At 40.3% G+C, this 27,743-nt stretch overlaps 1 pseudogene; it reads right to left on the bottom strand.

The window, feature by feature from the left end:
* Positions 1–436: 436 nt before the first annotated feature.
* On the bottom strand, positions 437–27,743 carry LOC127033671 (NAD-capped RNA hydrolase NUDT12-like; annotated as a pseudogene).

Below are 27,743 nucleotides of genomic sequence, written 5' to 3'. Positions count from 1 at the left end.
ATAAAGCAATACACTATTTCTATGTTTAAGTCTTATATAATTACAGTTTCTTCAGGTCATTTGCATTTCTCTTCAGACCACTACATTCTCTGTGTAATCAGCTTATTAAATAAAAATCTTTCCAGTATGATGCTTGCTAGTAGCAACGTATCAGTGCCCTTTTGCTATGTTGCTCCTAAGTGGCTATTGCTGTTACTGGGAGTGTTGTCTGACCAAAGGCGTATGAAGTGTTAAGGGTGTTTCAGAAGGGGTGGGGCACAAGATCTGAAACAGTGCTGTAAATTACTAACATTAAACATATCAATAACTTTATATTTTATTGTTTAAAAATCTTGTCTTCTCTTCATTACATTTTAGATTTGGTATATTTAAGTTACCTAACATTATTGATTATATATGGTATTTAGATGAAATGTCATTAATTCTTATGTCTTTGTCTAGTTTAATCTACTTGTCTTCTGAAGTCTCTACACTAATTTGCACTGACCAAAGAAGCCAATCAACTGCAATCTTGTTTGCTGTCTACCAGTCAACAAGTCTGTGGCTGCTTATAACAGTATCAGATATTTAGGCTTCTGGAGCAGCCATCCTCACCCACATTGATTGCAAACACAATATTCACCACTTCACTAAATGACCAATTATTTCAAATGTATTTACATTAGCAGTCACTGGAAACAGTCATTTAACTCAAAGCACTCAGTTCCTTGAATTTAAAGATTAGCTTTCATTCCAATCCAGGGTTTTATCAGCTGGTGTGCAATAGCTCGACTCGGCGGCACAAAGAACTAACACTGGTTTCCTTTAATGAGAACGTCCACGACCTGCCATACATACAGATTTTGTTTTGGTAAATTAGTCTTATAAACACATAGAATCATTTTATGAAAATAGGAATTTCCATACTGGAGTGATCTAGTGGCCCTCTCCAAGTCCAGTATCATTTCTCTGATGGAGGCCATTACCAGATGCATCAGAGGAAGGTGCAAGAAAAAAGAGGGAAGGCTTTTTAACCTGTCGGGCAGCAAGTGAATTATACCCTAAAGCCTGCAAGCTTATTATTCTAAAGTAACTGTGTACACTCACTAACCATATACATGACTAATCTTTGTGTAGCTGATTGCTAGGGCAGGAATCACCACATGGCACTGTTACACTATTCTACACGTTCTTTTTCTTTGCGTGTGAACAAGCTTTTTGTCTGGGAAGAAAATGCTGTGTTGTTTATTTTTCTGATACAGATTTTTAGGGAGCTGTGGTAAGCAGCAATGGAATTTGCTAATCAAATTCTTGAGGCAGAGTTGTTCCTGAAAAGTAGGTATTTGTGTTTGGCTGAGATCCCTAGAAAAAGGGACTACCCCACATGCTGTTTGTGACCATATGTGTTCAAAACCTGCATATACTGTTTAAAATAAACAAGTTACTCTAAGAATATACCCAGACTCCATACCACTGATTTCTTCTTTAATGGGAAACTGACTTGCAAAGCCCCAACATTTGCTACTGTTCTGAAAGATGCGTGACAATATAAAGATCTTGGCCTAACGGTTGCTTGGGGCAATGAGCTGCAGAGATTACATGGTGTGTTTATTAAAAGCATTTCTTTTTATCAATTTAAATTTGCTGTCTATTTTTATGAATGGCTCCCTTGGTTTTGTATTATGAGAAACAGTAACGAGGTGCTCCTGATTTACTTTCTGTATATCATTCATTAATTTATACCTCTCTCATTTGTATTTTCCTTAAACTGACCAATCCTTTTCAATCTTTCCTAACATGGAAGACTTTTTGTGCTTCTAGCCACTTTCACTACTTGTCTTAGTACTACTTTCTAGTCTGTTATCTTTCTTCTGGTGGAATGACAGGACATGATCTTTGATATATACAGTGGTATTATAATATTTTTATTTTATTCTTTTTTCTACCATTTGGAGTGTGAGGCATTGACCTCCAATGAGGACTGAGATATTTTCACTGAATTCTCTGCAACACGATCACATTTAATTTAAAACCCAGAAATGAGTACATTAGTTAAAATTACTCCTTCCAATGTGCATTACCTTACAATTACAGTAAGACAGTCACATAGTACCATCACCTTATAAAACTGATTTACATGCTATGGACATATTTGCACTACTTTAAAACTAGTTTCTGCTAGATTCTTTATAATTAAGGATAAGATATTGTCATGGAAGTCATGGATCCTGTGACTTTCAGAGACTTCCGTGACATTTTCTGCTTCAGCCCTGTGCCCGAGGGTGGTGGGGGCCCTGGAGCTGTCAGCACCCCCGCTCCCCCCGTTATTTTTAGTAAAAGGTCACTGTTTACTGTTACAAAACATAATTGTGACAAAATCTTAACCTTATTTATAATACACAAATCTCTGACACGTAAAGCCAAATTCAGAACTGGTGTAAGGCTGTGAAACTTCACTGAAAGTTTACAGTTGCCCCATAATCTTTCAATCATCTTTTGAGAAATCACTATTGTATTTAAAGTATCCGGTTCATCCTACTTTCTGCTTTATGAAAATAATTGGCAAACAGACATCTGAAGTTAGGCTTCTAAACAAAAGTGGCCTGATTTTCAAAGGTGCTGAGCACTTGACTTTCATAAAATTTGTGGGAGCTCAGCACGTCTGAAAATCAGGCCACTCTTATTCAGTGCCTACATACAGGTTTAAGAACCTAATTTTAGACACTCCCTTTTGAAAAAAAATTGAAAATAAATTATTCTCCATTTCCATTACAAATGTAGAAAGAGAAACAAAAGAAAGCAATGCACAGGAAGGCTAGGTTTAGCCCTATGTAGATTAAAATTCTAATTTACTGAACTCTGATAACCCTAACTTGCCTATTCACTAAACTACGGCATGTTGCCTTGTAAAAAATGGAGGTTCACATACAATTTCAGTACATGGGGAGTGGAGCTGCATGTTTCACTCCTGCACAACTTAGGTAATACAGAAGACTGAAACCAGCAAGGAAATTTACAATCTGAAGACAGGAGAATCCCAATATACTAAATTTCTGATTATTCAAACTGAAATGGAGATGAGTAGGTGATTCAGATAACTGAAGTACTGTTGTATTACTCAGACTGCACTGGATGCATACATGTGTTTTTCAATAAAAACTTTATTTTAATTTCTATCATGACCATACAGGATATAGCCCCTCTTCACCCCACCCCCAGTCCTGTTTTAATATGCTAATAAAACACATGACTGTTAGCATATAAATGCTGCCCTGATGCTACACATTGACTCCTCCTTACTTCAGATAAGGAAGAATTCCATAATAAAAACAGAGCAGAGGTCTGTAGGAGGTGGAAGTGAAAGCAATATGAAGGTGGAGAAGAATGCACATATCTTTCCCCTTAACTTATTTCCATGCTTTTAAGGTTTTAGGTGGAGGGATACGGCCTGATGCCACCTTCACTATTGCTGAATGTAGTTATTTATACAAATGTATAGACACACATTTGCTTTACTTGTATAAGACAATAAGGACCCGACTGCAAAGTACTTGCCATTTAAAGTTTATATAACAATGTAAATGCTAACCGACAGAAAAGGTGGGAGAAGGAATTCAGCAAGAACAACAAAAAAGCCTCACGTAATTTGTTTAATAGTTATATTTAAAATTCCATCCATTGTGATTTTCATTAGTTTTCTAGTTTTCCCCATTTAGACTCTGATCCTGGAGTGTTCTGCACAGTACACAGGGCATGCCCATGCACAGTGAATTGGATGACTGAGGCCTACAACTGCATGAAAAAAGTGCCAAAAAATAACACTTTTTTAAATCTATAAAAAAAAGAAGAGTACAAGTATTTCTAAATTTTGTTTTTTTTTTCAAAAAGCTCAAAAATGAATGCTACTTAACAGTTCTCTTGTCTAGCTCCAAACAAAACTCAAGGAAGTAAATAGAAAGTTATTAGAATAACTAACAATAGATACTGCGCAAAGAGAAGCACTGAATAGTTAAGCATGGCAACAATGTCTTGAAATGGGCTTGCAGTGGGCAGAGCATTCATCACAAAGTCTTTTATAAGTAGCTCTCTCTCTCTGGCGATGTGTAATTTACAATTACAATGTAATCACTGTATGCTGTGGTGCGTATAAAAATCTTTTCAACTTGCTGAAAGAGGGTGCATTCCTATTGTACACCAGAACCGATACAGGCACAGAACAATCAATGAGAGAAAGAAATGAACTTTACCTGTTCTCTAGTGATCCAACGGGCATCCTCTCTTTCATTCTTGTCGACGCTAATTTCTGTAGACACTGCAACAGCTAAGCAACCAATCATTAGGGAGGAGGGCATTGGCCATGGTTGACAAGAGACATACTGAACATGGCCAATTTTGACTACACTTTCCTCCTCTACTTCTCTTCGAACAGCATCTTCTGTTGTTTCCCCTAATCAAACAGGGCAAAGAACAAGCATCTGATGAAAAATTTCTCCAAGCAAGGATTACATTCTGTGCTATGAACTGACTCAAAAGATTTAAAATTGCCTTGAACAATTATTTATAGGGGTCCAGTTCCCAGAGTAGGACACAGATCTGAAGTATGAGAAGCAGAAGTGTAATAAAAGAAAGGCAGGTCCCAAAGCAACATTTTCAAAATGAACAAAAATAAAATAAAATAAAGACTATAAAAATATCAGAATATCAACATTGTAATGTGTATTTCCTGTGTAAAGCTACCATTACTCTTTGAAATTACTATGCAAAATGTATAGAAAATAACACACCTTACCTCAAGTTAACTTTGAAACAACTAATCATTTGCTCACTATAACAGGTAAATAATTTTGTTAACTTTAATTTAAGGTTAGTACTATGACTATAACAGTGGAATGTTACAGTTTAAAATTTAACTAAGCCTTTCAAAGTATGACAATCAACAGTAAAAAGATGCTGGATATTCAAATACACTCAGACACATGCCTACATTACCCACTTTGACACATTCTTCCTCTCTTCAAGGAGCCTCCTTTGCACCTCACAACATATAAAGAAACACAAAAGAGACACTAAATTCCTCTAACTCAAGCTGTAATGAAAAACTTTAACTCCACCCTCAGGAATATTAATATTTATACACTGTTGGCATATGTGCACTGGATAAGTTTATAACATTATTTGTACATGGGAAATGGCTGAAGTCAGTTGAATTTTTCCTTAATTTTCCTACCTTCTGGCTCTTATTTTTGCAAATCTTGGCCTACATACTTTAGGATTCTAGTACCCTACATAAGTCCCATAAAAGGAGGAGTTTTGTTCATCAAAGGATGAGTTGTCAGGTATGATTAAAAGATAAATGAATGTCACTTTTATCCTGGAAGATCTCTAGCATAAAGAAATACACCACTTTCCTGCCAAACTGAATGGTGACCAGTACCTCTTGGTACAGTAATATAAAACTCCGAATTCTAGCTCCATTACATCTTGACAGTGCCTCTTGCTACTTTTCTATTGTGGATAATATCCAATTATTTTCTTCCATCTTTGCTTTAGAAATGCAAGTGACATCTTCCCTGCCCAAATTCAATGATAACACAGGCATTACTGTTATATGAGATAACTCCTAACCGCTTCCTTAAATTATGTGGTCAAAGGCTCCTTAAAGTAGATAAGACCCTATGTTGATGCATGGGTTATCTGCAGAGATTTCCAAAATTCCCTTCTCTGAAGTTTAAACTGGATCTGCAGTCACTGAAATTTCTCTCAGGCAGATCTTAATATACTGTGCATCTTTTGTGTTTTCTATTCTGACTAGTAAGAGGATAGCCCATTAATGCAGAAGGTTTGAGTTCAACCAACTAGGCGCTTAGCTGCCAGATAAGAGGCTGTCCTTTCACAATTTATGTTTGTTCTCCAACACTTGATTGTTAAAAGGTTTCTCAAGTAAATAATTAGCTGAGGGGTGAACCTGGAAGAGTTGGGAAGCTCACTGGTTGTTCATCCAAACTAGCCAAGTCTCTTTGATAAGCAAAACTGGTATGAAGATAGCATGAAAATATGCTGGCTTGTGAGATTTCCACTAATACAGTCTTTAATTCAGTCTGGAAATACTCTGATAACAGGTGTCCTTGTATTTCAGAACTTTATGTCCACTTAAAACCAAAAAATGCAAAGAAGTACGACAATGAAAAATACAAGGGAAGGTGGGACAAGTGAGGAAGTGAAAAAATCTGAACTTTTACAACCTCTAAAATAATATTTGAGTCAATTCTTATTTTATCTGAACCAGTTCATTCAACCATATAGCAGAAGTCAGTCACACAGAATTTTTGGGCCTAGCTATGCATTATGGTCTCTTTAGTGAATAAGACACATTAGAGTAAGTGTTTAAAGATTAATTTTTGCCCCTTTTTTCCAAAACAAAGGAAAGTCAATACAGAAAACTATATTTAAATCACAGTTGTGGATAGTGACAAAAAACAAGTAATTCAATATTAAGCCTTAATCTCTGTCCTTAACATGTGTAGCCAAGTGCCCTCCTTCTCCCCTGCTGTTCATTTGTACCAAAACCTCATAGTAGTGAATGAGTACAGTTTATTTGTACTAAATTCTCTAGACAATAATGGAAAAGAGGTTTCAGCTGAAAGGGATGCCAACAAACTGAAAATCTCATTTCTGTCTGAAAATTTTGTACCCACTATAATTATGTTACTACCTGAGACTATTATTGCTGAAAACAGCTAGCAGAAAAAAGTATCTTCACTTTACCTTGTGCATTTTACAAAGCTTTTTCAACCTTCACTGTTCCTCTGTACAGTCAATTAGGCCTTGATTCTGCAAAACTTAAGCACATGCTAAATTTTAAGCATGAGTAGTCCTGCTGAGTTCAATTTCTGTTTCTTTCTGGCAAAAATATCCTCATAAATACCATGAGGGGAACAGAAAGAAATCCTGATAGAGATGCGTAACGATTTTTTTTTTTAACTTAGGGCCTGGGATGTTCTATCATAAAATGGAATTTTTTGAAATTAACCTAAACAAATATTCAAGTTGACAAGTGTTCCTTTAAAAAAAAATCAACTGTCACTATGTAAGGTGTGTGGAATATTTATTATAAAACATGCAGAACAGATAATATAAACATTTAGTTGACCTAATGTGGATCAAACTTCTGGCATTCTTTTCAAAGTACAGCACTGTTCAAAATCAATTTGAAGGAAAATCCTTTTGAAAAGCTCCAGGCAATTTCAAGGGTAAGCTGGGATAGAAATACAAGATGAATTGACATCAAAGCCATGAAGAAAATCTCACCAGGCTCTACAAATCCAGCAAGCCAGGTAAACATGGCAGGAGGAAACCTCCTCTTCCTGCCTAAAAGGCACTGGTTCCCATCTGGATGAAGGACTTGCATTATCACTACAGGATCTGGAATCCACATGAAAGAAATATATAACTTTTTTGGGGCTCAAAATATGGTAACAAATTGCAGGCATGTACAATTCTTTGTTCAATATTCATGGTGTAAATACAGATATAGTACAGTGACCAGCTTGAAAGTCCAATTCTGTAGATGTCCCAACTCAGGTATTATCAGGGTGTGTTTTTTAACAAGATCTCTATTCACCTGTTTTTGTTATACAAAGGCCTAATGGGGGTACTTAACTAGCCAACATTTGAGAGCCAGGATAGACATTACTTGCAACTGTATGCAATTTGTAGAAGTACCCACAGCACTAACCTAGTTACACATCCAACAGAAAGAAACAATTTCAGTAGCAAGAATGATAAACCAACACCTCTTCCTCAGTCACAGATGTGTGGGATGGATTTCCAAATGAAAAGCACTATAAAAGAGTGAGATTATTATTATTATTATGACCTAAATGTTGTCATGTTTTCTCATTTTTACCCTTTTATTTCCTTCTCTTGGTTTCTAGTTCTCATTTTCTCCTTTGGATTTTTTATCCATTTTCTCTCTCCTCTCCCTGTCTGTCTCTTTTTCTTTCTTTTAGAATTTTCTGTTTTATTTTCTCCCCTTCCCATCAGACATATCTACATTGAGCCTCTCCCCTTTTCCTATACAGTCTTCGGTTATCTCGTTGTCTCTCTCTCATTTAACCATCCTAATATCTATGTTTTCTTTTTGCCTTCCCTTTCTCTCTCTCTGCGCCTTGGTATTCATCCCCTTTGCTTTATCTTCCCTGCCTCACTGATCTTTCTTCTTGTATATCCCCCTCTGTTAGAATGGCTGATTTATCAATCTCACAGGCAAATGCTTCTCAAAGATTGGTGTCGGATTCAAAAAGCACCTGCCATGGAACAAATTGTAGTATTTCAAGTCCTGCTGGCCACCAGCTTTTTTTAGAAAAAGGTACCACAAACAAATGCTGGCTCAGCAATTTTCCATTTAATCTTACTCCTTTTCTTATGCGTTCTGCTGCAGACTGTAAAGAAAACATTACTAATGATTTTAGTAAGCTGCACTGCAGTCCACAGAGCGCAAGAGACAAGTGGAGCAGGTAGGATTAATAAAAAGGAGAAGCAACAGACAAAAGGAGGGAGAGAAGGGCCAGACATACAACATACTATGATTGGGAGGGACACACTACAGAGTGAGGGGAAAGAAAAAGAGGTCAAAGGGTGAAGATACAAGAAAAAAGATGGTGAGACAATGGAATGAGAGGAAAGATACAGTCACTCAAGCTTTTGAAAGGCTAAGGAGAGGAAGGATAGTCCAGTGATTAAGACAGTAACTTGGGAGACTAGGGTTCAAGTCCCTGCTCTACCACAGACTTCCTGTGTGATTTTGGGCACATCACTTAGCCTCTATGTGCCTTAGTTCTCCACCTGCAAAACAGGGATAATGGTACTGCCTTCCTCATTAAAGCGTTGTGAGGATCTAAAGACTGCGAGGTGCTTAGATACTAAGGTGGGGGGGGGGCATTTAACGAACTTAAATGGATTAAAAAAACAAATTTCAAGAAAATATATTCTACATATAGTAAATGGCCAACAGGGAAAGAGAGACCAAGAAGAAAAAATATGATGTCAAGGCATAGGTAGTATAACCAGGTGGCAGCACCTCCTACTGGTCATCCTTGGGAATTAGCTCAGTCCAGTGTCCAGAGCACCCCCGGCAGGCTGGTGATTCACCTTTCCAGCTACTGGCCCTGTGTCCCTTCCTGGACCCGGTGCCCTTTTACATAGGGTGCTGCCCCCTGCCAGTGATCCCTCATTCTCAGGGTCTCCCCTCCCTAGGGAACCCCCGCCCTCTATCCCCACCTTGCCTCAGTGTATGGCTACTGCCAGTCATTGTCTAGCCCCACACCCTGGGGCAGGCTGCAGTATCAGCCAACTCATCACTGACAAGGAAGGTTTGGACCTGCTACCTTAGCCTACCCCTGGGCTGCCCCTTGCAACCCCCAGTACTAGCTCCCTGCAGCCAGGCCCTTCTCCCTCTACAGGCAGAGGGAGACTGTGCTCCTGGCTTCTCTGCCTTATATAAGGGCCTGTTGCTCAGTTTGGGGCGTGGCCTCAGCTGCTGGGCCTTCCCCCAATCAGCCCAGCCTAAAAGGCTGCTTTCTCCAGCCCCAGCCCTTATCCAGGGCTGTTTTAACCCTTTCTGGGCCGGAACAGTCGTCCACCCTGCTACAGGTAGGAAAGCTGTTTACTTGTTTAATTTACTTCAAATGTTTTATATTTCCCTGGCAGAAAGTCCACAACTCTGTAACTGAAAAGAAAAGACAGAATTCTCATTTGTTACCTACGGGCATGTATCTTTTTATATGACAAGGGTTTCAGGAGCAGGCAATTTCCCCCTGAATTTTACCAGTTTGTTACAAAAGCTTGCTACTTATAATAGTTTTTTTAGTCTTTGAAGTAAGTATCCTCTATATTGCACAGCTCTCCCTAGTTTACAGTACAGTTCTAAATATCTTCTTACAATTAAATGAAGTAACCAACTTTTGCACAATATGTATAACATTCAGAATGCCAAGCAAAACAATTCTATAAATTAACCTTTACGGTAAAAAGATGATTATGGATTTTGACACAAGATTCAAACAACTTTCCAAGTGCAGATGTTACATGGATAACAAAAGAAAAGATTCTAGCTCTGTGAGATCTCTTGTCAGGGTCACCACTTATCATGGATTTTCTAGAACTGTTGCAGTTTTTATGGGGCAGGTATTTAAGCACTGACTGCAGAATCATTTTACTGTCTTAAAAATTATTTCAGACTGTAAGATGTAAGCACAGTGTGATGCCACATTGGAATGTTATCTGTATTGGAGTAACACCTAGACTAGAGTCTGAGGCCTTTTGTATGAAGCACTGAACAAGTATATAATACAAAGACAGTCCCTGCCTTGAAGGGTTTACAATCTAAGTACCAGACCACAGACAGCAGGCAAATAAAACAAACAGATGGCACAAGGAAATAATAGCATGAAATAAAGACATGAAAGAGAGTGCTCGCAGCAGAAATGGTTGCCTAAGCACCACAGAATTTTTTTTGTAAGCAACATGGAAGAGGAGCTTTTAAAAGGATTTGAAGAAGGATGATGAGGTGGGCTTTGTGGATATCTATGGCAAGCCCTTCTTATGATGAAAGGCAGCATGAGAGAAAGCTGAATGTTCTTGATGGAAAATTTTTAAAAATGGGACAACCAAAACTGGCATCTTTTGCAGAATGAAGGCTTGCGTCAATGTCCCTATATCATCTAAGAGAAGACAGGTTGGGCAGGGTTAGGCCATGAAGGCCCTTAAAAGTAAAGAAAACTAGCTCATGACTGATTCAGTGGAGAAAGAGGAGCCGGTGGAGGAACACAGAGAGATGTGTCATGTGGTCAAAGCAATGTCTCAGAAAAATGATTGTTGCATCATCATTTGGAATGGATTTAAGTGGGAATAGATAAGATTTGTCAAGGCCAGAGTGAAGGAGGATGCAATAATCAAGACCTGAGATGATGGGGGCCTGGATGCTGTGTGGATGAAGAGGAGAATGTTAATGTTATTTTAATCATTTGCTTACATTGTTGTAACATAGGATTTTTAGTGCTCTGCACAGCAACACAAGAGGCTGAAGTTGAATTAAAACTTTTTTTTTTGTCATGCACAACTCAAAGAAAGACAGAGAAGCTTGGACTACTTTACCTTGAATAAAACTGACAGAGTGGGGTCTGGGGAGACAGTTGAAAAAAAAACTTGGAGGGACTGAGTGAAGAGGATGGGAGAATTAAAAGGGATTAAGGTACATGAATACAATGAAGTAAGTAGTGAATAATAAGATCACGTGAATAAGATAATGGAGCATACAAAAATCAAATAATCGCTTTGTACGCACCTGGAAGATAATAAGCTAAGTAACGGGCAACATGGATTTGTCAAGAACAAATCATGTTAAACCAACCTAACATCCTTCTTTGACAGGGTAACAAGCCTTGTGGATGGGGGTGGGGGACGAGTAGCAACAGATGTGATATATCTTGACTTTAGTAAGGCTTTTGATACCGTTCTGATGCTGTATGATTGAATATGACCATTTATACCACTGTTATGCATGTGCAACAAATCTTGCACAAAGTATATCATTTAAGGTGTCAATACAGAAGTCATGATTTGCTAAATAAGATTATCCTGTTTAAATCCATTTGAAGTTATGAATATTGACTATGTATCTGTATCTCAAATACATTTGTTCCTGGGGTAACAACAACAAGGTAGCTTACATCCAGTCTTGCCAGCCCATTATGAGTGGACTAGTCAAGCTTGATGGCCCATTAAGGACACTTCACTCTAACAGTGGGCCATAGAAAAAACTCATCCTGCCCAATAAGCCTTCCTGAGGATGCCTCAGCAAGTAGATAGATGGGTAATGGCTGCCCGTGTGAGTCATCAAAGCACATAAGGATATGTGATATGCTCATGTGACTTTGGACTCCATCTCGAGCCACTAACTTTCCAGGCACATGGCAAAGAGTGTAGAAGACCCCTGAGATATTTCCATTTTGCCTTTCCTGCCCTGATTCTCTGGAGAATGTATGGAGCATTTTAAACTATGGACTGAGGGCTTTCCAATCTGTTGGAAATTACCAGGGAGACTTCACAAACTAGCAGTCTATTCCATTCATTGCTTCAAACATAATATAAGGACTTTGCAACTATTTGTATGTATATGATCTATTAGCCATTTTTAACTCTTGTCTTTTTTTCTTTGATTAATAAACCCTTAGATTTTAGTTACTAAAGAATTAGCAGCAGCATGATTATTGGGACAGATCCGAGTTATATATTTACCTGGCTGTGTGGCTGACCTATGGGGATTAGAGAACTCTATAGGTGATGAAACTGATTTTAAGTAACCATTCATCATAGAGGCCAGTGTCTGGGTGTAAGACAATGGCTGGAATGCCTAAGGAGACTGCATCTGAGAGTTCATGTTAACCAGCGTGGCGAGACAGAAGTTTACTTTTGTTACTGGCGTGGTATAATATAAGAATAGAATAACCACCAGTTTGGGGTGAGTCTGCCCTATTTCTCAGCAGTTTGTCCTGACCCTGGTATTCTCAGCTGTGACCCACTGAGGCATGCTGACAAGTGTCTCATCTGATGTTCTCATAAGTATACTAGAGAAATTCAGCTTACACAAACCTACTATAAGGTGGGCACACAGCTGACTGGAAAACTGTACTCAGAGAAGCAGCAAAGAATCCTGTGGCACCTTATAGACTAACAGACGTTTTGGAGCATGAGCTTTCGTGGGTGAATACCCACTTCCTCAGATGCATGTAATGGAAATATCCAGGGGCAGGTATATATATGTGTGCTAGCAAGCAAGCTAGAGATAACGAGGTCAGTTCAATCAGGGAGGATGGGGCCCTGTTCTAGCAGTTGAGGTGTGAAAACCAAGAGAGGAGAAACTGGTTCTGTAATTGGCAAGCCATTCACAGTCTTTGTTCAATCCTGAGCTGATGGTGTCAAATTTGCAGATGAACTGAAGCTCAGCAGTTTCTCTTTGAAGTCTGGTCCTGAAGTTTTTTTGCTGCAGGATGGCCACCTTAAGGTCTGCTATAGTGTGGCCAGGGAGGTTGAAGTGCTCTCCTACAGGTTTTTGTATATTGCCATTCCTAATGTCTGATTTGTGTCCATTTATCCTTTTCCGTAGAGACTGTCCAGTTTGGCCGATGTACATAGCAGAGGGGCATTGCTGGCATATGATGGCGTATATTACATTGGTGGATGTGCAGGTGAATGAACCAGTGATGGTGTGGCTGATCTGGTTAGGTCCTGTGATGGTGTCGCTGGTGTAGATATGTGGGCAGAGTTGGCATCGAGGTTTGTTGCATGGATTGGTTCCTGAGCAAGAGTTATTATGGTGTGGTGTGCAGTTACTGGTGAACTTCACCTGCACCTGTTCATTCATCTGCACATCCACCAATGTAATATACGCCATCATATGCCAGCAATGCCCCTCTGCTATGTACATCGGCCAAACTGGACAGTCTCTACGGAAAAGGATAAATGGACACAAATCAGACATTAGGAATGGCAATATACAAAAACCTGTAGGAGAGCACTTCAACCTCCCTGGCCACACTATAGCAGACCTTAAGGTGGCCATCCTGCAGCAAAAAAACTTCAGGACCAGACTTCAAAGAGAAACTGCTGAGCTTCAGTTCATCTGCAAATTTGACACCATCAGCTCAGGATTGAACAAAGACTGTGAATGGCTTGCCAATTACAGAACCAGTTTCTCCTCTCTTGGTTTTCACACCTCAACTGCTAGAACAGGGCCCCATCCTCCCTGATTGAACTGACCTCGTTATCTCTAGCTTGCTTGCTAGCACACATATATATACCTGCCCCTGGATATTTCCATTACATGCATCTGAGGAAGTGGGTATTCACCCACGAAAGCTCATGCTCCAAAACGTCTGTTAGTCTATAAGGTGCCACAGGATTCTTTGCTGCTTTTACAGATCCAGACTAACACGGCTACCCTCTGATACTTGTACTCAGAGAGGAGTTATCAATGGTTCATAATCAAGCTGGAAGGAACTATTGTGTTGGTTCCCGCAGGGATCTGTCCTGGGTCTGGTTCTAGTCAATTTCTTAATAAATGATTTGGATAATGGCACAGAAAGTGTATGTGTAAAGTTTGTGGATGACACCAAGGTGGGAGGGGCTCAAAGACAGGTTGAGAATAAGAAATAGTCTGAAATAAATAAGATGAAATTCAATAAGGACAAATGCAAAGTATTGCTTTTAGGAAAGAATAATCGGTTGCACAAATACCAAACGGGAAATGACTGGCTAAAGAGTATTGCAGAAAAGGATCTGAGGGCTATCGTGGATCACAAACTAAATAAGAGTCAAAAATGTAATACTGTTACAAATGCAAATACATTCTGTGATGTATAGCAGGAGTGCTGCAAAAAACACGAGAAGTATTTTTTTTTCTCCTCTGCTCATCACTGATAAGTCCTCAACTGGAGTAGTGGGTCCAGTTCTGGGCCTCACACTTTGGGAAAGATGTGAACAAACTGGAAAAAGTCCAGAGGAGAATAACAAAAATGATTAAAGGTCTAGAAACCAAAACCTATGAGGAAAGACTGAAAAAACTGGGTTTGTTTAATCTGGAGAAGAGAAAACCGAGGAGGGCACATGATAAGTCTCAAATAGGTAAAAGAATGGTATAAAAAGGAAGGTGATAAATGGTTTTCCTAATCCATAAAGGGCAGGACAAAAAGTATGGGTTTAAATTGCAACAAGGAAGATTTAAATTAGGCAGTAGGAAAAATTTCCTAACTGCAGGAGCAGGTAAGCACTGGAACAAATTACTTAAGGAGTTTGTGGAATCTCTGTCATTGGAGGTTTTAAAGAACAAAGTTAGACAAACAACTATAAGGGACAGTCTAGGTAATACTTAATCCTGCCTCAGTGCAGGGGATTGGACTAGATGGCCTATAAAGTTCTTTCCAATCCTACATTTCTGATTCTATGATAGAAGCCAGTTTTCTTCAGCCAATTGTTTATTTTTATGATATTCTTACCAACTCTTGGGTACGATGTATTGTGAACACCTTGAAGACTGAGACAGTCTTCTTTTAAGCAGGTCGTCTTGTAGCCTCCTTCTTCAATCTTGGTTGCACTGCCACATGTTGGACAGAATTGGTATCGGTTATGCCATGCTAGAACAGATCTGGTCTGGGCTACTACTCCTTTAAAAGAATGCACCAAAATGATAGAGTCACATAAAATCAAATTACAAGCCTTCTAATCTTTTAAAATATATAGCACAACAAGAAAATTCTTGTAATTCAACAGGAAAATCACACTAAAACCACCGTTTAAAATGTCCTCTTGATAATCTCATGTCGTTCAAATTCCCTTATCTATTTTCCCTTGTAACTACATTAATTTAAGACCTGCATTGTCCTGAACCCTGTGCAGTCATTTACATTAGTGCAGGACATAAGTTTCAGGGTAACTGTACCTCTATTCCTCCTCCCGTGATCTCTAGATAGCACCCACTTAAGGTTTCAGCTCTCATCAAGCACCTCTTTTGGAGGGAGACCCGTGTCTCTCTCCCTCCTGACCAGGAGTTTTAAGACTGTACAGTTCCCTGCCTTACACTGCAATATCCCAGTCTGCCTAAAAGCCAGTGCCTGTGCTTTGCTGTCTCTTCAAGCACTATAAACAGTGTATTTATTGTCAGCAGCTGCAAATTATACTAGGTATCAGAGGGGTAGCCGTGTTAGTCTGGATCTGTAAAAAGCAACAGAGAGTCCTGTGGCACCTTATAGACTAACAGACATATTGGAGCATAAGCTTTCATGGGTGAATACTCACTGCGAAAGCTTATGCTCCAATAAATTGTTGCAAATTATACCAGAGATTGTTTCTAGGCAAGCACATTTATCCTTAAGGTAAAAGCATTACAGAGAAAACATAAAGAAAACACTAAACATATTAGGGACTCACTCATCAGTCTTATGGGGCCCTAGTAGGCCAGACTTTCCAATCCTTCTGCAAGGATTGGGGCCCATCTTGGATTTAAGGTCCTGTCTGTGTGCTGGTTCAGAAAGATGGTCCTGAGTTAACTTAAACTCAGTCTTTTTATATTAAAAGCTCTTTCTTTGTCTGTTGGTTTCTGAAAAACCCTGTCTGAACCAGTATATGAAAGCCTTCCTCGGAGGTAGTACTTCTCTGGGGGGGCGTGTTTATAATTAAGTGATTCACCTTAATCACTCCCTATTGTCTTTAGTTCCTGGTGGAGCAGTAGGAACCCTCCCCACTTAGAAGTAAATAAAATCCCTGGGCCAGGGTTACATAAACCACTGATACACTTAATGCAACATGTTCTCCACAGATATTGCATACAGTTGCAGTATTATTGTCTGGTTTCGCAGATATTAGTATCTTTCAACTGTGTATGCAAATTTTTACACAACCAGTTGTAACTAGTGAAAAAATCAGGTCATGGATCTCTAATTAAAATCCCTGGAAACAACGGAATTTGTCTGTACTAGGTGGCTGTCATTTTTAATTCAATCGTTCTATAAAAAACGTTGCACCTTTTATATGAGGATCGCAACGCATACTTCAAACAAACAACAAAACTCTTCTATGTGGAAGATACATATTATTACAGCTTATTATGGGCATCATTGAAGCACATAAATTGGGTAGGGATTTGCTTAAGATCACGCAACTAATCAGTAGGAGAGGGGCAAATAGGAGCCAATACAGAAGCCCTTAAATGGCTCTTCTCCCACTCCCCATTTGCTCTTTTCTGACTAGACAATTGCTAGAAGTTACATTTTGGACATCTTACCAGCTTCCTTTTTCAGGCAGCTGCAGCAGAGCAGGCATTGCAGGATGAAGAAAAGAACAGTTTTCATGCTTCTGTTTAAACTGTTCAGCAAAGGTAGAACCTATGCTGAGGGCAAACCAAGCAACCAGTGCATCTTCTTCTTCCTTCAGAATTCCTCCATTCAGAGTAGCCAACTGAAGTTCTACTCCAAGAAAAATCAAGGTGATTTTCAGTCTGGCTCATGTATTCCTTTACATCCTTGTGGCACAGCCTGCAAAGCCTGACTTCAGGCTGCTGGGAACCATCTTCCCCTCCACTCAAAGTGACCAATGGGTTTAAATTTGAGAAAAGGATGTATACTGTGGCTGGATGGTTTCGTTTTGTGTTTAACCATTTAGAATCTCTTCTTTTATCACTCCTTCTATCCAGAAGTGTCCTGCTAAAATAATTTTCATACTCTGTTGTATCGTTTGGCAGGAAAAAAGGCTTCTGTCCACCCTTAACATTTGCTAGTAAATTAGCTATATGCTTATACCCCCAAAATTTAGCAATGTCTAGTGCAGTCTGGCTCGATTTACTGACAATGGACCTGTCATACCTATAAACAGAAAAAAAAATGATGGTTACCATAGTGACTGTGATTCTGTAAGTGTCTTGCTGGAGCATATTCTCACTGCGAGATACATCCACACCATTTTGGGGGACCTTTAGAAAAGTAGTCCCAATTGAGGCCGTGTACGTACTCTTTCTCAGCAATGAACGTTTAGAAATGTGATGCTAAAATGACCATATGTTCCCAATACCTTCATTCCCTCCTGCTAAATCCAGGTGTTGGAGCCTTAGATTCTAAGGCCAGCAGGGACCAGTATGATCATTTAGTCTGACCTCCTGGATAACAGCCACAGAACTTCTTCAAAATATTTCCCATAGCATACCTTTTAGAAAAACCTCCAAATATTATTTCAAAATTGCCAGGATGGAGAATCGACCATGACCCATGGTCAATTGTTCCAACAGTTAATAACCCTCATTGTTAAAAATGTACTTGTTTCCAGTTTGAATGCATCTAGCCACTGGATCGTGTTATGCCTTTCTCTGGTAGACTGAAAAGCTCATTATCAAACAAACATTTATTCCCTAGTAGGCACTCAGACAGTAACTTGCTCTCTATTCATCTAAACAAATTGAGCTGCCTGAGTCTATAAAGACAGGTTTTTCTAACTCTTTAATCACTCTTGTGGCTTTTTCTGAACTCTCTCTAATTTATCAACAACTTTCTTGAACTGGACACAGATTTCCAGCAGTGGTCACATCTCTGCCCAATACAGAGGTAAAATAACCTCTCTACTTGTACTCGTGTCACAGGACAGTAGAACTCTGAGAAAACCTGTAGCTACCTAATTAACTTTAATGCAATACAACATCAGAACTTAAGGGAGTCCTGGATCAAAACCCAGAAATTGCTCCAGGCCTAGAGAGAATAGCTTCCCCTGCAGAAGGGGAAGAACTAAGATGGACCACACAGCCCTTTTATAGCTTTGGCTCTGAACATTCAGTGCTGCAAGAGGGAGCTCCTGCAGCTGTAGTGGGCAGTGCTTTCTGGAAGGATCCTAAAGACCAATGGTACTAAAAGGCATATTCCACAAGTGAGAATATGCAGAGGAAACAACCTCAAAGAAGAATCGGGGAAATAGCGTGTTAGCAAAACATTTCTACTTTCAAGAAAATATTTGTTTGTAATCACTTTACTTTTCTTGCCTAATTCATTCAAAGAAGAAACATTTCAGCCTTAGTGGCATCACAATGCACTATCTTGGAAACAAGTGTGACACTCAGAAGAGGCAAAGATTCTGGAACCCCTTCTCGGAGGTCTGCAGAATGAGCATTTTAAAATCATGCTTTGGGAGAAGAGTTGATCCACAGACATCTCTCTCTCTTACAGAGCTGTCCACAGAATGAAAGAGCTGGAGAAACACTGCTGTAAGGCATATATTAAACTATTCATAAAAAATGTTAGAATACCTGGGATTTCAGTGCATATAATCTGTTTCAGACTAGGAGGAAAAGATCACAAGCATAAATAATATGAAATCAATCCATACTCCCATACAATTTGACTTGTGAACTTTCCTTTTCCAATTAGGATTACTTGTTCATTCAGGGACAAACTCCACCCGCACATATTGACATGCAACACCAGTTCTCTCCACTGGGAGATAAGCACATGCCCTAACAATCATCTTCCTTGGGGAAAATCTGATCTTCACTTTGTAAAAAGTTTCAAGTTTAAAATTATTTTCCTATAAACCAATTTTAAAATTAATTCTTATATTGAAAATAGCAATTTTGGCAAACAGAAAGTTCTGAAATACTATGATTGGGAAGTCAGGAAAAGAATGCACTTGTTTTTGTAAATACAAACCCTGGTGGATGATGGACAACAGCATCACCATAAATCACGAAAAAAAATAGTAGATGTTGGGTCAGATTCACCTGTATGTTCCAACTGCTTTGTATGTCTCCATGAGCTATTTTCTGTTGGTAGTGATGCTTGCTTATAACAATAAGTGGGGAATTTATAGTAAAGATTGGATTGGGACTTTTTTAAAAAACAATGTAAAACAAAATGATTTAATCTTGTAACTCTACTTCCCTGAAGCTTTCACTTTTAAGAAATCTCAGTTCTGAGTTTTAGCTCCTTAGCAAGAGACTGACAAAACGTCCCTAACTCGTAAGGTTTTTTACCCTTGAGGGTAATAGGGCAGAGTGAGAAGTAAGCCCCCCTATTTATCATGTTTAGCTCAAATGCTGCCCCTCTGAATATTCCAATAAATTCGTTTGATTGCTTGGAAAGCAACACTCAGAGAAAAAAAGCCAATTCAAGATGAAAATAAGTGCCCCAGAAAAATGAAAATAAAAGTGGAAGAAAAAATACTTCATAGATTAGTAGACTTTAAGACCAGAAGGGGCCATTAAGATCATCCAGTCTAACAAACAGGCCAGAGTATTTCACCCCACGAGTCCTGCCTTAAGTCCACTAATTTGTGACTGAATTTGAGCACCTTTTAGAAAGGCATCCAATCTCGATTCAGACTTCAAGTGATCGAGAATATACATCCAGGGTAGTCCATTATTTTTTGTCAAGATCCAAATTTCTTGGCAGATATGCTTAATAACTTCTTTGTTTCGGTCTTCACTGAGAAGTCTGAAGGAATGTCTAACATAGTGAATGCTTATGGGAAGGGAGTAGGTTTAGAAGATAAAATAAAAAAAAGAGCAAGTTAAAAATCACTTAGAAAAGCTAGATGCCTGCAAGTCACTAGTGCCCGATGAAATGCATCCTAAAATACTCAAGGAGTTAATAGAGGAGGTATCTGAATCTCTAGCTATTATCTTTGGAAAGTCATGGGAGACAGGAGTGTCATAAACAGATAGTTAAGGGTTAACGTCTCTTTCACCTGGAAAGAAGTAATCTGAAACACCTGACCAGAGGACCAATCAGGAAACAATAGACTTTTTCAAATCTGGGTGGAGGGAACTTTGTGGGTGAGTCCTTTGTTCTTTGTCTTGAATCTGTCCCTCTCGGCTATGGGAAGGATTTTTCTATTTCCTGCTTTCTAATCTTCTGTTTCCAAGTTGTGAGTACAAAGATAGGTTTTGTTTTTTGTATTTACATGTATGTAGTTGCTGGAATGTTTTGAATTGTATTCTTTTTGAATAAGGCTGTTTATTCATATTTCTTTTAAGCAATTGACCCTGGATTTGTCACCTTAATACAGAGAGACCATTTTTTATGTATTTTTCTTTCTTTTTACATAAAGCTTTCTTTTTAAGACCTGTTGGAGTTTTTCTTTAGTGGGGAACTCCAGGGAATTGAGTCTGTGCTCACCAGGGAATTGGTGGGAGGAAGAAGTCAGGGGGAAATCTGTGTGTGTTAGATTTACTAGCCTGACTTTGCATTCCCTCTGGGTGAGGGAGGAAGAGAGATTAGCTCTCGGTACTTCTGTTTTCCAAGGCTGGAAACGGGGAGGGTGGAATCCCTCTGTTTATATTCACGGAGCTTGCTTCTGTGCATCTCTCCAGGAACACCTGGAGGGGGGGGAAGGGAAAGGTTTATTTCCCTTTGTTGTGAGACTCAAGGGATTTGGGTCTTGGGGTCCCCAGGGAAGGTTTGGGGGGACCAGAGTGCCCCAAAACACTCTAATTTTTTGGGTGGTGGCAGCTTTACCAGGTCCAAGCTGGTAACTAAGCTTGGAGGTTTTCATGTTAACCCCCATATTTTGGACGCTAAGGTCCAAATCTGGGAATAGGTTTTGACAGGGGGAGATTCCAGAAGACTGGAAAGGGGCAAATATAGTGCTCATCTATAAAAAGGGAAATAAAAACAACCCAGGAAACTACAGACCAGTTAGTTTAACTTCTGTGCCAGGGAAGATAATGGAGCAAGTAATTAAAGAAATCATCTGCAAACACTTGGAATGTGGTAAGGCGATAGGGAATAGCCAGCATGGATTTGTAAAGAAGAAATCGTGTCAAACCAATTTGATAGCTTTCTTCGATAGGAGAATGAGTCTTGTGGATAAGGGAGAAGCGGTGGATGTGATATACCTAGACTTTAGTAAGGCATTTGATGCGGTCTCGCATGAGAGGCTTATCGATAAACTAGGCAAATACAATTTAGATGGGGCTACTATAAGGTGGGTGCATAACTGGCTGGATAACCGTACTCAGAGAGTAGTTATTAATGGCTCCCAATCCTGCTGGAAAGGTATAACAAGTGGGGTTCCACAGGGGTCTGTTTTGGGACCGGCTCTGTTCAATATCTTCATCAACGACTTAGATGTTGGCATAGAAAGTATGCTTATTAAGTTTGCAGACGATACTAAACTGGGAGGGATTGTAACTGCTTTGGAGGACAGGGTCAAAATTCAAAATGATCTGGACAAATTGGAGAAATGGTCTGAGGTAAACAGGATGAAGTTCAACAAAGACAAATGCAAAGTGCTCCACTTAGGAAAGAACAATCAGTTTCACACATACAGAATGGGAAGAGAGTGTCTAGGAAGGAGTATGGCAGAAAGAGATCTAGGGGTCATAGTGGACCACAAGCTAAATATGAGTCAACAGTGTGATACTGTTGCAAAAAAAGCAAATGTGATTCTGGGATGCATTAACAGGTGTGTTGTAAACAAGACACGAGAAGTCATTCTTCCGCTCTACTCTGCACTGGTTAGGCCTCAGCTGTGTCCAGTTCTGGGCACTGCATTTCAAGAAAGATGTGGAGAAATTGGAGAGGGTCCAGAGAAGAGCAACAAGAATGATTAAAGGTCTTGAGAACATGACCTACGAAGGAAGGCTGAAGGAATTGGGTTTATTTAGTTTGGAGAAGAAGACTGAGAGGGGACATGATAGCAGTTTTCAGGTATCTAAAAGGATGTCATCAGGAGGAGGGAGAAAACTTGTTCACCTTAGCCTCTAATGATAGATCAAGAAGCAATGGGCTTAAACTGCAGCAAGGAAGATTTAGGCTGGACATTAGGAAAAAGTTCCTAACTGTCAGAGTAGTTAAACACTGGAATAAATTGCCTAGGGAGGTTGTGGAATCTCCATCTCTGGAGATATTTAAGAGTAGGTAGGATAAATGTCTATCAGGGATGGTCTAGACAGTATTTGGTCCTGCCATGAGGGCAGGGGACTGGACTCGATGACCTCTCGAGGTCCGTTCCAGTCCTAGAGTCTATGAATCTATGGTCAAGGTATGGTCAAGGTCCAAACTCCAGAGAAAATAATAAAAATGACAAGTAAATATTTGAGGACCTTTCAAAAAGCCTCTGGCAGTCCAGATTTTGGCCCGCGATTCACCTGCTGACTACCCCAAGCCACACCTGTAGTAGTCTGTTCCAGTGGTTAATTAGGCTCACTGTTATAAATTTGCCCCTTATTTCCAGTTTTATTTTTTCTAGCTTCAACTTCCAACCATTGGATCTTGTTGTGCCTTGTCTGTTAGACAAAGAGCTCCAACTTCTGCCTGAGTAGGTATCTGTAGATTGCGATCAAGTTGCCTCTTACCCTTCTCTTCAATAAGATAAATAGACTGAAATCCCTTGAGGCTCAATGTAAGGTGATTTTGCATGTTTCAAATAATTTTTGTAGCCTTAAAACTCCCTTTAATTTTCCAATATCTTTTTTGTGCGGAAACAAAACTGGATACAGAATTCCAGTAGTAGTCTCACTAATGTTCTATACAGATATAATATCAACTCCTTACTCTTAATTTATACCTGCCCTGAGCTCCCTGCCACACGCTGCACCTCTCCTGTGCCCCAACCCCCAGCTGAGCCCCCTCCCTCAGTCTGCACCCCTGCCCTGAGCCCCTCCTGCACTCTGCACCCCTCCTGCACCCCAACCCTCTGCCCTGAGCCCCCTGCCACACGCTGCACCTCTCCTGTGCCCCAACCCCCAGCTGAGTCCTCTCCCTCAGTCTGCACCCCTCCTGCACCCCTGCCCTGAGCCCCTCCTGCACTCCAACCCCCTGCCCTGAGCACCCTGCCACACCCCGCACCTCTCCTGCATCCCAATCCCCTGCCCTGAGCCCCTTCCAGCACACCGCCACTTCCTCCCACACTCCAGTCATACATTCATGGCCCTGCATGCAATTTTCCCACTCAGATTTGGCCCTCAGGCCAAAAAGTTTGCCCACCCCTGTATTAGTCCCTCTTGCCATAGCATCACACTAGGAGCCCATATTCAAGTCATTATCTAACAAGACTCTAAATCGTTTTCAGAATCACTGCTTTCCAGAATCCTGTAAATATGATTTTCATTCTCTGTGACTTGATGTGATCTTGCATTTGGCTATATTAAAACACACTGATTGATAAGCTGGGTACAAACAATGTTCAGTATTAATGATCTCGTCTGTCATTTTTTACCTCAAAGAAGGTATCCTCCAAACTCTAAGGCAGGTGTAAAGTTTCCCATCATAAAGAACACCCATTGTTGCTTGAGGCAATCCAGCAGTAGGAGAGGGCCTCAGTCCATGATGGGCAAAGAGGGTGTAATGAATTAAAAAAAGATGTAGACAGGCCACCACTGAGTTTCGCCAATTTGTGGCTGCCAAAATGGTCCCTTGGGGCTGTGGGATAGCTTTGTGCAAATTATAGAAGCCATCAGATGACTTATTTAGCCAGGGATTGGCTCAGGTATGGCTAGTTCCAGGAATGGGGGAACAAAAAGGTGACAAAGTCAACTTTGCTTCCCTCTGCTCTGATGCAAAGTACAGGTCAGTTGCATTAGAAAATCTGTCCCTTACTCAGGCTTTAGTTTTGAGGGTTTTATACTTCATAGCATTCTAGTCCAGTTTTGTGTTGGATTGACAATAGTATGCCTGGGGTGTCCAAACAAGAGCTTTGAGGCAATCTTCACGTTCCTTCAATGCTCACAATGTTAGCAGCCATATCTAGCCGTACTGTGGTTGACTTGAAGGCAGATAACACAACATACATGGTAGTCAGTCTTTGACATTGGTTTGGTGTGCTGACATGGTATGAAGATACTACGTGGTTTTCCTCTCTCCTTAGAAGCCACACTTAGAAGGCAGTGGTGCACGGAGGGAAGAGTTGAACCCCCTGAGAAGTGCATGCCATGTGACAAAACAAAGAAATTCAGCATCAAGTAGTATTAAGATCCTCTAATAAAAGGCATGGCACAGTAGGGCCCTAACTCCAGTGAGCACAGTGCTAGCACAGGAGTGCTAAGAAATACAAGTAAAAGAAAATACCATAGAAGTACTGAGGTACTAGACAACTGCTGTGCCAAGAAAAGCAATGAAACAAAACTATTTGCACGACAATGCAAAGGCAAGTGCTGGATTAGAGTTAAGTCTTTGAGGAAAAAATAACTGGAATATTTAGATTTATTAAATTTAATATATTCAATTTATACATGCAAGGGGAGTTGTCCAATGGTCAGTTTAGGGCGTGGCTCATGCTTCACCCTGTTACCACTACTCTCAGGAATGAAAATAACCTTACGCGATAGCGGAGTTCCACCAGTTTCGCATGAGGAACTGAGTGAGATCCCAACACAGGAGGTAACTTCAAAGAAAGATGTTCATATGGATCTGTAGCAGCTTCATGGATAAGGGATGGAGAATGACTGCATAGCGCTGTCAATCTGATCTTGTCTCCAGTAGCAGCAAAACTGTGCAGTTGAGAAATCATTTGGTGCCTGGGGTTCCTTTCAGTGTTTGTCATTGTCTCACCTATGTTAAAAAAACCAGAAATATGTCTGAACAAAATTTGGATTTTATATTATTTAAAAAAGAAAGAAAATAAAGAAAAAATATAACTTGTAGAACAACAAAACTCACCCACAATTATCACCGGGAAAAATGATATAATCGTAACAATGTCATGTGTAGTATGAAATTTAAGAAAATCAATTAAATTCAATGTTGATAAATGTCAAGTAATGTACACTAGAAAATATATTCCACCAACCAAAATAATGGGGCCCAAATTAGCTGTTACAGATGAAGAAAGATCTTGAAGTCAGTGTGGATAATTCTCTGAAAACCTCTGCTCAACATGCAGCAAGTCAAAAAAGCGAACAGAATGTTAAGAACCATTAGGAAAGGGATAGATAATAGGGTAAGTATCATAACGCCACTATATAAATCCATGGTATGCCCACACTTTGAATACTGCATCAGTTCTGGTTGCCTCATTTCAAAAAAGATATATTAGTATTGGAAAATACACACAGAAGGGCAACAAAAATGATCGGGGGGTATGCAACAGCTTCCATTTGAGGTGAGATTAACGAGACTGGACCTCTTCATTTTACAAGAGATGACTAAGTGGGGATATGACAGAGGTCTATAAAATTCTGAATGGTGTGGAGAAAGTGAATATGGAAGTGTTATTTACCCCTTCATATAACACAAGAACTAAGGGTCACCCAGTGAAATTAATAGGCAGCATGTTTAAAACAACAAAGTACTTCTTCATACAACCCAGTCAACCTGTGCAGCTCGCTGCCAGAGGATGTTGTGAAGGCCAAAAGTATAACTGGTTCAAAAAAGAATTAGATAAGGAGGAGGATAAATCCATCAATGGCTATTATCCAGGATGGTCAGGTCAGGGATGCAAACTCATGCTTTGGGTGTCCCTAAGCCTCGGACTGCCAGAAGCTATGACTGGATGACATGCAATGGATCACTTGATAAATTGCCCTGTTCTACTCATACCCTCTGAAGCATCTGGCACCAGCCACTGTTGAAAGACAGGATACTGTGCTAGATGGACCACTGGTCTGACCAAGTATGGCCATTAATTTCTAATGAAATTGTCATCACCAAGCAAGTTTCTTTATATCAAAACTCACATAACAAAATCTTTCCTTACACATTTTCCTCCAGGAAAGAAAACTAGCTTTCCGAGAGGCTTGAAGATACAGTGAATTGAAGGTAAACACTGGTGCTCAAATAACAACAGACACCATAAAAGGTAATAATTGGAGATATACTACTCTCTGAGAACTGGAAGGGACCTTGAAAGGTCATTGAGTCTATCCCCCTGCCTTCATTAGCAGGACCAATTTTTGCCCCAGATCCCTAAGTGGTCCCCTCAAGGATTGAACTCACAATCCTGGGTTTAGCAGGCCAATCTTCCCCCCCACCCAAATACTTCTTGACTTGTCTTGGAAGCTGAGACAGAAGACACAGCACTGAAGGGCCAGGAGTGACACCCCTGCTGGCAGCACAGTCCCAGCAGCTGAGGGGGGGAAGAGTGTTGGCTGTGGCCTCGACCCCCCATCCCCCAATCAAGCTATGAATGTCTGGTGTGGCCAAAGGAGCTGGCCCATGCAGCCAGGGCAGCGGCCAGCGGGGGAAGCAGTGCAGACTGGGGTGGAGGGGGTATATCCCAGGAGCCATGCAGGAAGTGAGGGAGATGAGGGGTGGTCTGGGGACCCACATGCATGGATGGTCACAGAAATTGAACCATGTCACTCACCCCTTTATTTAGATTGTCAGAAAGGCACACTGACAGGTCAGTTTGGAACCTTGCACCATCATTGCCTCGCTCTGAACATCCAGGACTTTCAAAGCACTAAATAGCTAATCCAACAACTCTCACTAGCACTCCATTTATTACATATGTATAGTTTTATAGATCCAAGAAAAAAAAATAAAGTTTCAGCCTCAGATTTACCAATAACAAATCTAGATTTCCTGTATGTTAAATAAAAACAATGAAGTTCAGAATTGCGTGTGGTCTCTAGTGTATATATAAAAAATATATTTTAAGACATAGTTTAATTGCCATGTTAAAAGGCTTCATGACAAGCCACAGAGGATGCATCCTCCTGGATACCAACTGGGAAATATAATGGAGTAAAATAAATCGCCCTGGACCAAGGCTTAGAATCATAGGACTGGAAGGGACTCAAGAGGTCATCTAGTCTGTGATTCTCACTCATGTCATTTGGCCAGTGTGCCACACAATATGAAACAGAAAAATACCCTCAGAAAAAAATATACTTGAGATAAAGTTTTTACCAAGTCTGCTGTTTTTGAAAGATGGAAATACTGAGGCACGCTCCGTTCCAGGACAGAGCACAGGACCAGCCGCGTATTGGGATCAGTCTCTGTGGGTCAGTAGAACCATTTCCGGTCCTGTTTCCATACAGACAATATCTATTAAACCGCAGATTTCTGCCCTGGTCACGGCTTGTGCAGGGCAGCGGGGGAGCCCATGTGTCCGTCAGGCGGAGCCCCCGGGAGCCGGCGGAGGGGGCGCCCTGGGCCTGCTGGGATGGCGGGAGCCTCCTTCCCCGCGCTCCCCGGGGCGCTGCCGTTACTGGAAGAGACACACCTCTCGCTTCCGGTCGGGCAGCGCAGAAGCGCCCGCTGCATGCTGGGAGCCATAGTTGCTTGCGCTCCGCC

The sequence above is a fragment of the Gopherus flavomarginatus genome, chromosome 13 (assembly GCF_025201925.1).
Source record: "Gopherus flavomarginatus isolate rGopFla2 chromosome 13, rGopFla2.mat.asm, whole genome shotgun sequence".
Lineage (NCBI taxonomy): Eukaryota > Metazoa > Chordata > Testudines > Testudinidae > Gopherus > Gopherus flavomarginatus.
This window is presented reverse-complemented; position numbering and strand designations above follow the sequence as displayed.